Source organism: Cryptomeria japonica, unplaced genomic scaffold, assembly GCF_030272615.1.
Source record: "Cryptomeria japonica unplaced genomic scaffold, Sugi_1.0 HiC_scaffold_151, whole genome shotgun sequence".
Taxonomy (NCBI): domain Eukaryota; kingdom Viridiplantae; phylum Streptophyta; class Pinopsida; order Cupressales; family Cupressaceae; genus Cryptomeria; species Cryptomeria japonica.
This window is the reverse complement of record NW_026728973.1, coordinates 236,624-247,500: the sequence shown is the minus strand read 5'-3', so window position 1 is coordinate 247,500 and position 10,877 is coordinate 236,624. Positions and strand designations below refer to the sequence as shown.

Genomic DNA, 10,877 nt, shown 5'->3' with positions numbered 1-10,877 from the left:
ACCTTGGCTGGGCTGCGCACCAGGGCGGGCTCAAGATGGCACCAGCATTCCCTTTTTCTCACTATCTTTCAAAACGGAAATTTTAAAATCTCGTTTTTTTTTTGCCTTTTATGGAAATTAGTGAAGGCATCGCATCAAAGGTGCGCACCTCGCTGCCCACCTTGGTGTGCTCCGAGGTGCCCACCACGGTGCGCAACGCCGGTGCGAACCCGGGAGCGCCCCGATGTGTGCTCCAAGGTGCGGCGTGCACGAAGTCGGACCCCGGTTTGCCCCGGGTGCGCACCTCGCGTGCACCTTGGTGCGCACACCTTGGCTGGGTTGCGCGGCCTGGTGGGCACCATGGTGCGCACCAAGGAGCGCTCCGAAGTGTGCTCCAAGGTGCGGCGTGCACGAAGTCGGAGCCCGGTTTGCCCCGGGTACGCACCTCGCGTGCACCTTCGCCGGGGTGGGCACCTCGGCTGGGTTGCGCGCCCTGGTGCGCACCAAGGAGCGCTCCGAAGTGTGCTCCAAGGTGCGGCGTGCACGAAGTCGGAGCCCGGTTTGCCCCGGGTGCGCACCTTCGCCGCGGTGCGCACCATGGCGTGCACGAAGTCGGAGCCCGGTTTGCCCCGGGTGCGCACCTCGCGTGCACCTTCGGCGGGGTTGCGCGCCCTGGTGGGCACCATGGTGCGCACCAAGGAGCGCTCCGAAGTGTGCTCCAAGGTGCGGCGTGCACGAAGTCGGAGCCCGGTTTGCCCCGGGTGCGCACCTCGCGTGCACCTTCGGCGGGGTTGCGCGCCCTGGTGGGCACCATGGTGCGCACCAAGGAGCGCTCCGAAGTGTGCTCCAAGGTGCGGCGTGCACGAAGTCGGAGCCCGGTTTGCCCCGGGTGCGCACCTCGCGTGCACCTTCGCCGCGGTGGGCACCATGGCGTGCACGAAGTCGGAGCCCGGTTTGCCCCGGGTGCGCACCTCGCGTGCACCTTCGCCGGGGTGGGCACCTCGGCTGGGTTGCGCGCCCTGGTGCGCACCAAGGAGCGCTCCGAAGTGTGCTCCAAGGTGCGGCGTGCACGAAGTCGGAGCCCGGTTTGCCCCGGGTGCGCACCTCGCGTGCACCTTCGCCAGGGTGGGCACCTCGGTGCGCACACCTTCTCAATGTTTTCTTGCCTTTTCTGGAAATTGGTGAAGGCAGCGCATCAAAGGTGCGCACCTCGGTGTGCTCCGAGGTGCGAACCCGAGAGCGCTCCGAGGTGCCCACGAAGTCGAAAGTCGGGTTAATTGCATTGTTTTCCCCGGGTGCGCTCCGAGGTGCGCAACATCGGCGCGCACCAAGGAGGGCTCCGAAGTGTGCTCCAAGGTGCGCACGATGGCGTGCACCTCTGGTGCGCACGATTCGGAGCTCGGTTTGACCGGGGTGCGCACACCTTGGCTGGGTTGCGCACCTTTTGTGCGCTCCAAGGTGCGCACGAAGTCGGAGCTCGGTTTGCCCCGGGTGCGCACCTTCGCCAGGGTGCGCACCTTGATGCGCACGCCTTGGCTGGGCTGCGCACCTTGGTGGGCGCCATGGTGCGCACCTTTCGTGCGCTCCAAGGTGCGCACGAAGTCGGAGCTCGGTTTGCCCCGGGTGCGCACCTTGGTGGGCGCCATGGTGCACTCCGAGGTGCCCAAGATTGGTGCGCACCAAGGAGCGCTCCGAAGTGCGCTCCAAGGTGCGCGCGAAGTCGAAAGTTGGGTTAATTGTCCGGTTTGCCTCGGGTGCGCACCTTGCGTGCACCTTCGCCAGGGTGGGCGCCTTGGTGCGCACACCTTGGCTGGGCTGCGCACACCTTGGCACCCGCGTTTCCTTCATTTTAAATTTTTTTTTTTTACAATCTCTCAAGTGGGAAATTCTATAATCTCAACTTTTTTTGCCTTTTCAGGAAACTTTTGAATGGAGCGCATCATTGGTGCGCTCCGAAGTGTGCTCCAAAGCTCTCTCCAGCTGCGTGCACCTGCCCTGGCCGCGCACCCGGCCCCGCCCAGCTTCGCTCACCTGTCCCGGGCGTCTGGTGCGGAACCTTAGAGTAAGAAACATCACCGTGCACCTTGGCCAACGTGCGCGACTCGACCGAGCGCGCACTGGCCGAGGTGCACACCGATTTCACCTGGGTGCGCGCGCAGCACCTCGGGCGCACCGGGGTGCGCGCACAACGCCCGGGTTGCACCGTGGCCTGTGTGCTCGGGGTGCCTCGGGTGCGCGCTCGGTGTCGCCCCCGCGCGCGCGGTAGTGCGGGCAGCGCACCCCGGCCCGGCCCGGCCCCGACGAGAACGCAAACGGGCAAAAGGTTTATTCAAATAGCATTGCGACGCCCGGCGAAAAACTAAAAAAGGGTGCAACACCGGGACTTCCCGGGAGGTCACCCATCCCAGTACTACTCCGGCCCAAGCGCGCTTAACTGCGGAGTTCTGATGGGATCCGGTGCACTAATGCTGGTATGATCGCACCCGTTATGAGCTTGTCGCAGTGTGTACTTAGCAAACCGCGACCCACGTGCGAATCCACCCCGGCCACCCACCCCCGTCGAGGTGCACACCCTCCCTCGCGAAGTGCGCCCCGTTCGCCAAGTGTGAGCCCTGCCCGGGTGCGCGCACCTTGCTAGGGCGTCGGGTGTGCACCCGGCCCGGCCTACGTGCGTGCACCTGGAGGGGGCGTCGTGTGCGTGCAGTGTCCCGTCTGCAACGCGGTGCCCACACACCACCTCGGGCGCAACGACCTGCGCTCACATGTGGGCCGAGTGCACCTTGGTGCATGTTCGGGGCGCCTCGGGTGCACGCTCGATCTTGCCCCGGTGCACCAAGGCGCTCGGTTTGCCCCGGGTGCGCACTTGGTGCAAGGTGGGCACCCAAAATAGGGATCAAGCACCAAAACACAAGTTTCGGGATGCAAAATGGGACCCAAGGACCACAAATGCGTTCCAAGACCCATGATGGGTCCACGAGAACAAAAATGTGTTCCGAGACTTAATAAACAAATATTGGGTTTTAGGAGAAGAAACATGCTCTGATGCCCAAAACGAGAATCGACCCCGAAAAGGCCACAGGCCAAAAGTGGGATGCGAGACAAAAAAAAATGGGACCCGAGGACCAAAATTGGGTTCCCAGGTCGAAGACAGGGCAACCGGACAAGAAACGACCTCTAAGGCTCGAAATGAGTCCCGACGACTAAAACTTGACAAGAAGCACCCATCAGGCACCCAACTCGACACCCATGGGATGCCGACCCACCCGGGCTTCCACCTAGCACACCTTGGCACCCACCCACCCTCGCACCCAACCTCGCACCCAACTTAGCACCTTTGAACCCACATTGGCACTCACCCTGACCCTGGCACCTTGGAACCCACATTGGCACTCACCTTGACCCTGGCACCCACCTTTGCACTCACCTTGGGACCCACCCTGGCTCCCACCTCGGCACCCACCCAGACACCCACCTTGGTTCCTTGGCACCCACCTTGGATCCTTGGCACCCACCCCGACACCCACCTTGGCACGCAACTTGGCTACTTGCCACCCACCTTGGCTCCTTGACGCCCACCCCGACAACCACCCCGTGACCTACCCTGGCTAGGGTTGGTGCACACCCACCCTGGTGCCCACCTTGGCACCCACCCTATGACCCACCTTGGCACGCACCTTAGTACCCACCCCGTTACCCACCCTAGGACCCACCCCGTGACCCACCTTGGCCAGGGTGGGTGCACCCACCCTGGTGCCCACCTTGGCACCCACCCATCCTAGCACCCAGCCTGTGACCGGGCTTGGAACCCAACCTTGCACCCGCACCCGTCTTGGCCAGTGTGGGTGCGCACCCATCCTGGCACCCACGTTGTGACACACCCTTTAACCCACGCACCCTAGCACCCACGTTGGCACCCACCTTGGAACCCAACCTAGCAACTTGGCACCCACCCCGTGACCCACCTTGGCATCCACCATAGCAGTCGCCGACTTGGCACCCACCTCGGCACCCACCTTGACACTTGTGGACCCACCTTGCCACTCACCCTAGCATCGACCCATCCTAGCACCCACCCTGGCACCTTTGCACCCTAGCACTCACCCATCCTAGCACCTAACCTGTGACCCACCTTGACACTCACCCTCGCACCCACCTTGGAACCCAACCTAGCACCCACCCACCCTGACACCAACCCTAGCACCTACCCACCCTTGCACCCACCCTGTGACCCATCTTGGCACCCACCCATCCTACCACTCAACCTATCACCCACCTTCTCACCCACCTTGGCATCCACCTTAGCACCCACCCACACTGGCACCTTGGCACCCACCTCGGGCAAGGTGGGTGCACACCCACCCTGGCACCCAATTTAGAACCCACCGAGCATGTTACCCACCTTGGCACCCACATTGCAGCCCACCCTAGTACCCACCCTATGACCCACATTGGCATCCACACCCTAGCACCCAGGCACCTCGACACCCGCCTTGACACCCACCCTAGCACTGAACCTGTGACCCACCTTGGAACTCACCCTAGAACCCACCCACCCTGTGAACCACCTTGGCATCCACCTTAGCACCCACCCACCTTGGCACCCACTCTAGCACTCACCCATCCTAACACCCAACTTGTTACCCACCTTGGCACCCGCCCTCGCGTCCACCTTGAAACCCACCCTAGCACCCACCCACGCAGGAGCCCACCTTGGCACCCAACCTAACACCCACGCATCCTGGCACCCAACTTGTGACCCACCTTGGAACCCACCCTAGTACCCACCTTTGAACCCACTATATCACCAACCCACCTTGGCACCCACCCTATGACCCTCTTTGGAATCCACCCTAGCACGCACCCACCCTGGCACCCACCATGGAGCGCACCCTAGCACCCACCCACCTCGGCACGCACCTCAACACCCACCTTGGTGTGCGCACTGCGCCAACCTCTCAAAGACCCTATGTGGTGCGCTCCAAAGTGTACACCTTTGGTGCGCTCCAAGGTGCGCACCTTTGGTGCACACCGAGGTGCACACCAAAGTGTGCACCGAGGTGAGCACCAAAGTGCACTCCAGGGTGCACACCAAGGCGTGCACCTTTGGTGCGGTCAATGCAAACGAATTCGGAAGTTGGGGTCGATGTCCTAATCGCTGCTGCAGACTACACGTATGAGAATCGGACAAATAGCTTTATATAGGGGAGGTGTTGCGTTTGATGGGTCGACTCCCCTGGTTGTGTGCACTGCACCAACTTCAAAGACCCTGTCTTGTTTAAGAAGTCAAAAGTTGGGGTGGATGTCCTAATCATTGCTGCAGTCTACGCATGTATGAGAATCAGACAAATAGCTTATATAGGGGAGGTGTTGCATTCGGTGGGTTGACTCCCCTGGTTGTGCGCACTGCGCCAACCTCAAAGACCCCGCATAGCAGAAGAAGTCGGAAGTCGGATTTTGGTGAGCACCAAGGCGTGCACCTTTGGTGCGGTCAACGCAGACGAATTCAGAAGTTGGGGTGGATGTCCTAATCGTTGTTGCAGGCTACACATGTATGAGAATCAGACAAATAGCTTATATAGGGGAGGTGTTGGGTTTGATGGGTCAACTCCCTTGGTTGTGCGCATTACGCCAACCTCAAAGACCTTGTTTTCGTTAAGAAGTCAAAAGTTGGGGTCAATGTCCTAATGGCTCCTGCAGGCTACACATGTATGAGAATCGGACAAATAGCTTATATAGGGGAGGTGTTGGGTTTGATGGGTCGACTCCCCTGGTTGTGCGCATTACGTCAACCTCAAAGACCTTGTTTTCGTTAAGAAGTCAAAAGTTGGGGTCGATGTCCTAATTGCTCCTGTAGACTACACATGTATGAGAATCAGACAAATAGCTTATATAGGGGAGGTGTTGGGTTTGATGGGTTGACTCCCCTAGTTGTTCGCATTACACCAACCTCAAAGACCTTGTTTTCGTTTAGAAGCCGAAAGTTGGGGTCGATGTCCTAATTGCTCCTGCAGGCTACGCATGTATGAGAATCAGACAAATAGCTTATATAGGGGAGGTGTTGGGTTTGATGGGTCGACTCCCCTGGTTGTGCGCATTGCGCCAACCTCAAAGACCCTGCATTGCGGATGAAGTCGAAAGTCAGAGTTTGGTGTGCTACAAGGTGTGGTCGAAGGTGCTCACCTAGGTGTGCACCTTTGGAGCACAGGAAAAGTGCCCTCCAAAAGTGCGCACCTTTGGAGTGCACAAAAGTGCCCTCCAAAAGTGCGCACCTTTGGAGCGCAGAAAAGTGCCCTCCAAAAAGTGCCCTCCAAAAGTGCGCACCTTTGGAGCGCAGAAAAGTGCCCTCCAAAAAGTGCCCTCCAAAAGTGCGCACCTTTGGAGCGCAGAAAAGTGCCCTCCAAAAAGTGCCCTCCAAAAGTGCGCACCTTTGGAGCGCAGAAAAGTGCCCTCCAAAAAGTGCCCTCCAAAAGTGCGCACCTTTGGAGCGCAGAAAAGTGCCCTCCAAAAAGTGCCCTCCAAAAGTGCGCACCTTTGGAGCGCAGAAAAGTGCCCTCCAAAAAGTGCCCTCCAAAAGTGCGCACCTTTGGAGCGCAGAAAAGTGCCCTCCAAAAAGTGCCCTCCAAAAGTGCGCACCTTTGGAGCGCAGAAAAGTGCCCTCCAAAAAGTGCCCTCCAAAAGTGCGCACCTTTGGAGCGCAGAAAAGTGCCCTCCAAAAAGTGCCCTCCAAAAGTGCGCACCTTTGGAGCGCAGAAAAGTGCCCTCCAAAAAGTGCCCTCCAAAAGTGCGCACCTTTGGAGCGCAGAAAAGTGCCCTCCAAAAGTGCGCACCTTTGGAGCGCACAAAAGTGCCCTCCAAAAGTGCGCACTTTTGGTGCGCACCAAGGCGCTGGTTCGGTCGTTGCAGGCGAGTTCGGAAGTTGGGGTCGATGTCCTGAGCGGAGGTGCAAACTACACAGGTGTCGGAATCGGACAAATAGCTTATATAGGGGAGGTGTATGCTTCGATGGGTCGACTCCCCAGGTTGAGCGCACCGCGCCAACCTCAAAGACCCTACGGTATGGATGAAGTCGGAAGTTGGGTCCGATGACCGATTCGATTAGTAGGTATGCTCATGAGGTCGGAATTTGGGTCCGATGACCTGCCATGTGCAGGAAGGCGAATGTTGACACTGTGCGTTGCAAGGTGCACACCAAGGCGCTGGTGCGGTCTTTTTAGTCGAGTTCGGAAGTTGGGGTCGATGTCCTGATCGGAGGTGCAAGCTACACAGGTGTGGGAATCGGACAAATAGCTTATATAGGGGAGGTGTATGCTTCGTTGGGTCGACTCCCCGGGTTGAGCGCACCGCGCCAACCTCAAAGACCCTACGGTATGGATGAAGTCGGAAGTTGGGTCCGATGACCGATTCGATATGTAGGCATACTCGCGAGGTCGGAATTTGGGTCCGATGACCTGCCACGTGCAGGAAGGCGAATGTTGGCACTGTGCGTTGCAAGGTGCGCACCAAGGCGCTGGTTCGGTCGTTGGAGGCGAGTTCGGAAGTTGGGGTCGATGTCTTGATCGGAGGTGCAAACTACACAGGTGTGGGAATCGGACAAATAGCTTATATAGGGGAGGTGTATGCTTCGTTGGGTCGACTCCCCGGGTTGAGCGCACCGCGCCAACCTCAAAGACCCTACGGTATGGATGAAGTCGGAAGTTGGGTCCGATGACCGATTCGATATGTAGGCATACTCGCGAGGTCGGAATTTGGGTCCGATGACCTGCCATGTGCAGGAAGGCGAATGTTGGGACTGTGCGTCGCAAGGTGCGCACCAAGGCGCTGGTGCCGTCGTTGCAGTCGAGTTCGGAAGTTGGGGTCGATGTCCTGGTCAGAGGTGCAAACTACACAGGTGTGGGAATCGGACAAATAGCTTATATAGGGGAGGTGTATGCTTCGATGGGTCGACTCCCTGGGTTGAGCGCACCGCGCCAACCTCAAAGACCCTACAGTATGGATGAAGTCGGAAGTTGGGTCCGATGACCGATTCGATACGTAGGCATATTGGCGAGGTCTGAATTTGTGTCCGATGACCTGCCATGCGCAGGAAGGCGGAATTTGGGTCCGATGACCGAGTTGATGGCGTGCCATGCGCAGAAAGGCGGAATTTGGGTCCGATGACCGAGTTGATGTTGATGGCCCGCCATGCACAGGAAGGCGGAATTTGGGTCCGATGACCGATTTGAAGGCGTGCCATACGCAAAAAGGCGGAGTTTGGGTCCGATGACCGAGTTGATATTGATGGCCCGCCATGCGCAGGAAGGCGGAATTTGGGTCCGATGACCTGACATACGCATGGAGTCCGACTCGGGGGCCGATGTTCGATTCGATGACTTGCATTGTGGGTAAAGTCGGAAGTTGTGGTCTTTGACCCGATTCGATGACCAGACTTCGGCTGCTTGAGAATCGGACAAATAACTTATATAGGGGAGGTAGTGTTCTCGAGCATCCTCCCCCCGTGCCCGTTTATGTCGATTGATGCTGGTGCTCGACTGGTTGGAGCGCTCGGATGCAAAAATCTTGCACCAGGATTTATCGATTGTGATGGACACGGCAAGTCTCCTGATTGCTATGCAGGAGCTCATCGTGAATCTCTATGCGGCCTTGGTATGGACTCGACCTGCGGAATGGTTCGGCAATGGTAGTCGCTCCAACACGTCCTTGCAATGGCCACAGAGGTGATTCGACTAGAGCTCCAGTCTAGCTTTTGGGTTGCTTGGCGGACTGGTATAGCCGCGATCGAGTTCCGGCCATGAACGTTTTAGATAGCTCTTGGGCTTTCTGGGACGGAAGTCGGAAGTTTGGGCTGTTGTCCGATTTGATGACCATTCTTCGGATGTGTGAGAATCGGACAAATAACTTATATAGGGGACTGTGTTGTCTCACGCAGCCCCCTCCGTGCCCCTCTATCTCGACCGATGTTGGTGCTTGAAAGGGTTGGGATCGCTCGGATTTATAAACGTGCACCACCATTTGTCGAGTGTGAGGGACGCGGCAGGTCTCCTAAATGCTATGCGGGCGCTCTCTGAGAATCTCTATCCGGCCTCGACACAGACTAGTCTTGCTGAATGGTTTGGCACTGGTAGTCGATCCAACACGTCGTTGTTGTGGCCGCCTAGGCGATTCGATTCGAGCCCCCGTCTAGCTTTTGGGTTGCTTGGCGGATTTTGCCCTATCCGCAAGTGAGCTCGGTCCCTAAACGTTCGAGAAACCCGATTGCTATGCGCCGACTCTCTTTCTTGCGAGCCTCCATCTAGCTTTTGGGTCTCTACGGAACGGAAGTCGGAATCTGGGACCGTTGTTTGATTCGACGAGGCAGACTACGGTTGTGCGAGAATCGGACAAATAACTTATATAGGGGAGGTGTTGACTGGAGCATTCTCCCCCGTGCCCCTCTAACTCGACCAATGCTGGCGCTCGAACGGTGGTAGCGCTCGGATTTTCATTGAGCGCCAGCATTGGTCGATTTAGAGGGGCATGCGAGATTCCCGAATGCTATGCGAGGGCTCTAACGGAAATGTCTATTGGTTTCGGTATGGATGCAATTGCGAGTGGTTCGGCAAAGGTAGTCGTTCCGATGCGTCCATGTCGTGGCCAAATCGATAATTCGATTTGAGCCCTCGTATAGCATTTGGGTCTCTCGATGTGATTCCGCATTCCAGTCCCTTTGGGCACTGCTTGAGCCGCATCCCAGGGGGTTCCCTTCCCAATAATCTGCCTCGCAACCCGATTGCTATGCGGTGAGGCTCCTCGGCCGCCTCGGAACTATCTGTGTATCAGACGCATCGCGGGATAAGGGGTTGGCAACGGTAGTCGCCCCAAGCGCGTCCGATGCTTGGACCATTCCGAGGCGGCCCTGAAGCCTCTTCCGTCTAGCCGTTGGGTCCTTCTCGCCGCATCCCTCGCCTCGCACCCCGATTGCTATGCGGTGAGGCTCCTCGGCCGCCTCGGAACTATCTGTGTATCGGACGCGTCGCGGGATAAGGGGTTGTCACTGGTAGTCGCCCCAAGCGCGTCCGATGCTTGGACCATTCCGAGGCGGCCCTGAAGCCTCTTCCGTCTAGCCGTTGGGTCCTTCTCGCCGCATCCCTCGCCTCGCACCCCGATTGCTATGCGGTGAGGCTCCTCGGCCGCCTCGGAACTATCTGTGTATCGGACGCGTCGCGGGATAAGGGGTTGTCATTGGTAGTCGCCCCAAGCGCGTCCGATGCTTGGACCATTCCGAGGCGGCCCTGAAGCCTCTTCCGTCTAGCCGTTGGGTCCTTCTCGCCGCATCCCTCGCCTCGCACCCCGATTGCTATGCGGTGAGGCTCCTCGGCCGCCTCGGAACTATCTGTGTATCGGACGCGTCGCGGGATAAGGGGTTGTCACTGGTAGTCGCCCCAAGCGCGTCCGATGCTTGGACCATTCCGAGGCGGCCCTGAAGCCTCTTCCGTCTAGCCGTTGGGTCCTTCTCGCCGCATCCCTCGCCTCGCACCCCGATTGCTATGCGGTGAGGCTCCTCGGCCGCCTCGGAACTATCTGTGTATCGGACGCGTCGCGGGATAAGGGGTTGTCACTGGTAGTCGCCCCAAGCGCGTTCGATGCTTGGACCATTCCGAGGCGGCCCTGAAGCCTCTTCCGTCTAGCCGTTGGGTCCTTCTCGCCGCATCCCTCGCCTCGCACCCCGATTGCTATGCGGTGAGGCTCCTCGGCCGCCTTGGAACTATCTGTGTATCGGACGCGTCGCGGGATAAGGGGTTGTCACTGGTAGTCGCCCCAAGCGCGTCCGATGCTTGGACCATTCCGAGGCGGACCCGAAGCCTCTTCCGTGTAGCCGTTGGGTCCTTCTCGCCGCATCCTTCGCCTCGCACCCCGATTGC

The 10,877-nt window shown here is 58.7% G+C and overlaps 1 non-coding gene across 1 annotated transcript; it reads right to left on the bottom strand.

Annotated features, from left to right (window-relative positions):
• Positions 1 to 2,345: 2,345 nt before the first annotated feature.
• Positions 2,346 to 2,464, bottom strand: LOC131866612 (5S ribosomal RNA). The gene has a single exon (XR_009365213.1). It is a non-coding gene; the product is annotated as a 5S ribosomal RNA (ribosomal RNA).
• Positions 2,465 to 10,877: the final 8,413 nt, after the last annotated feature.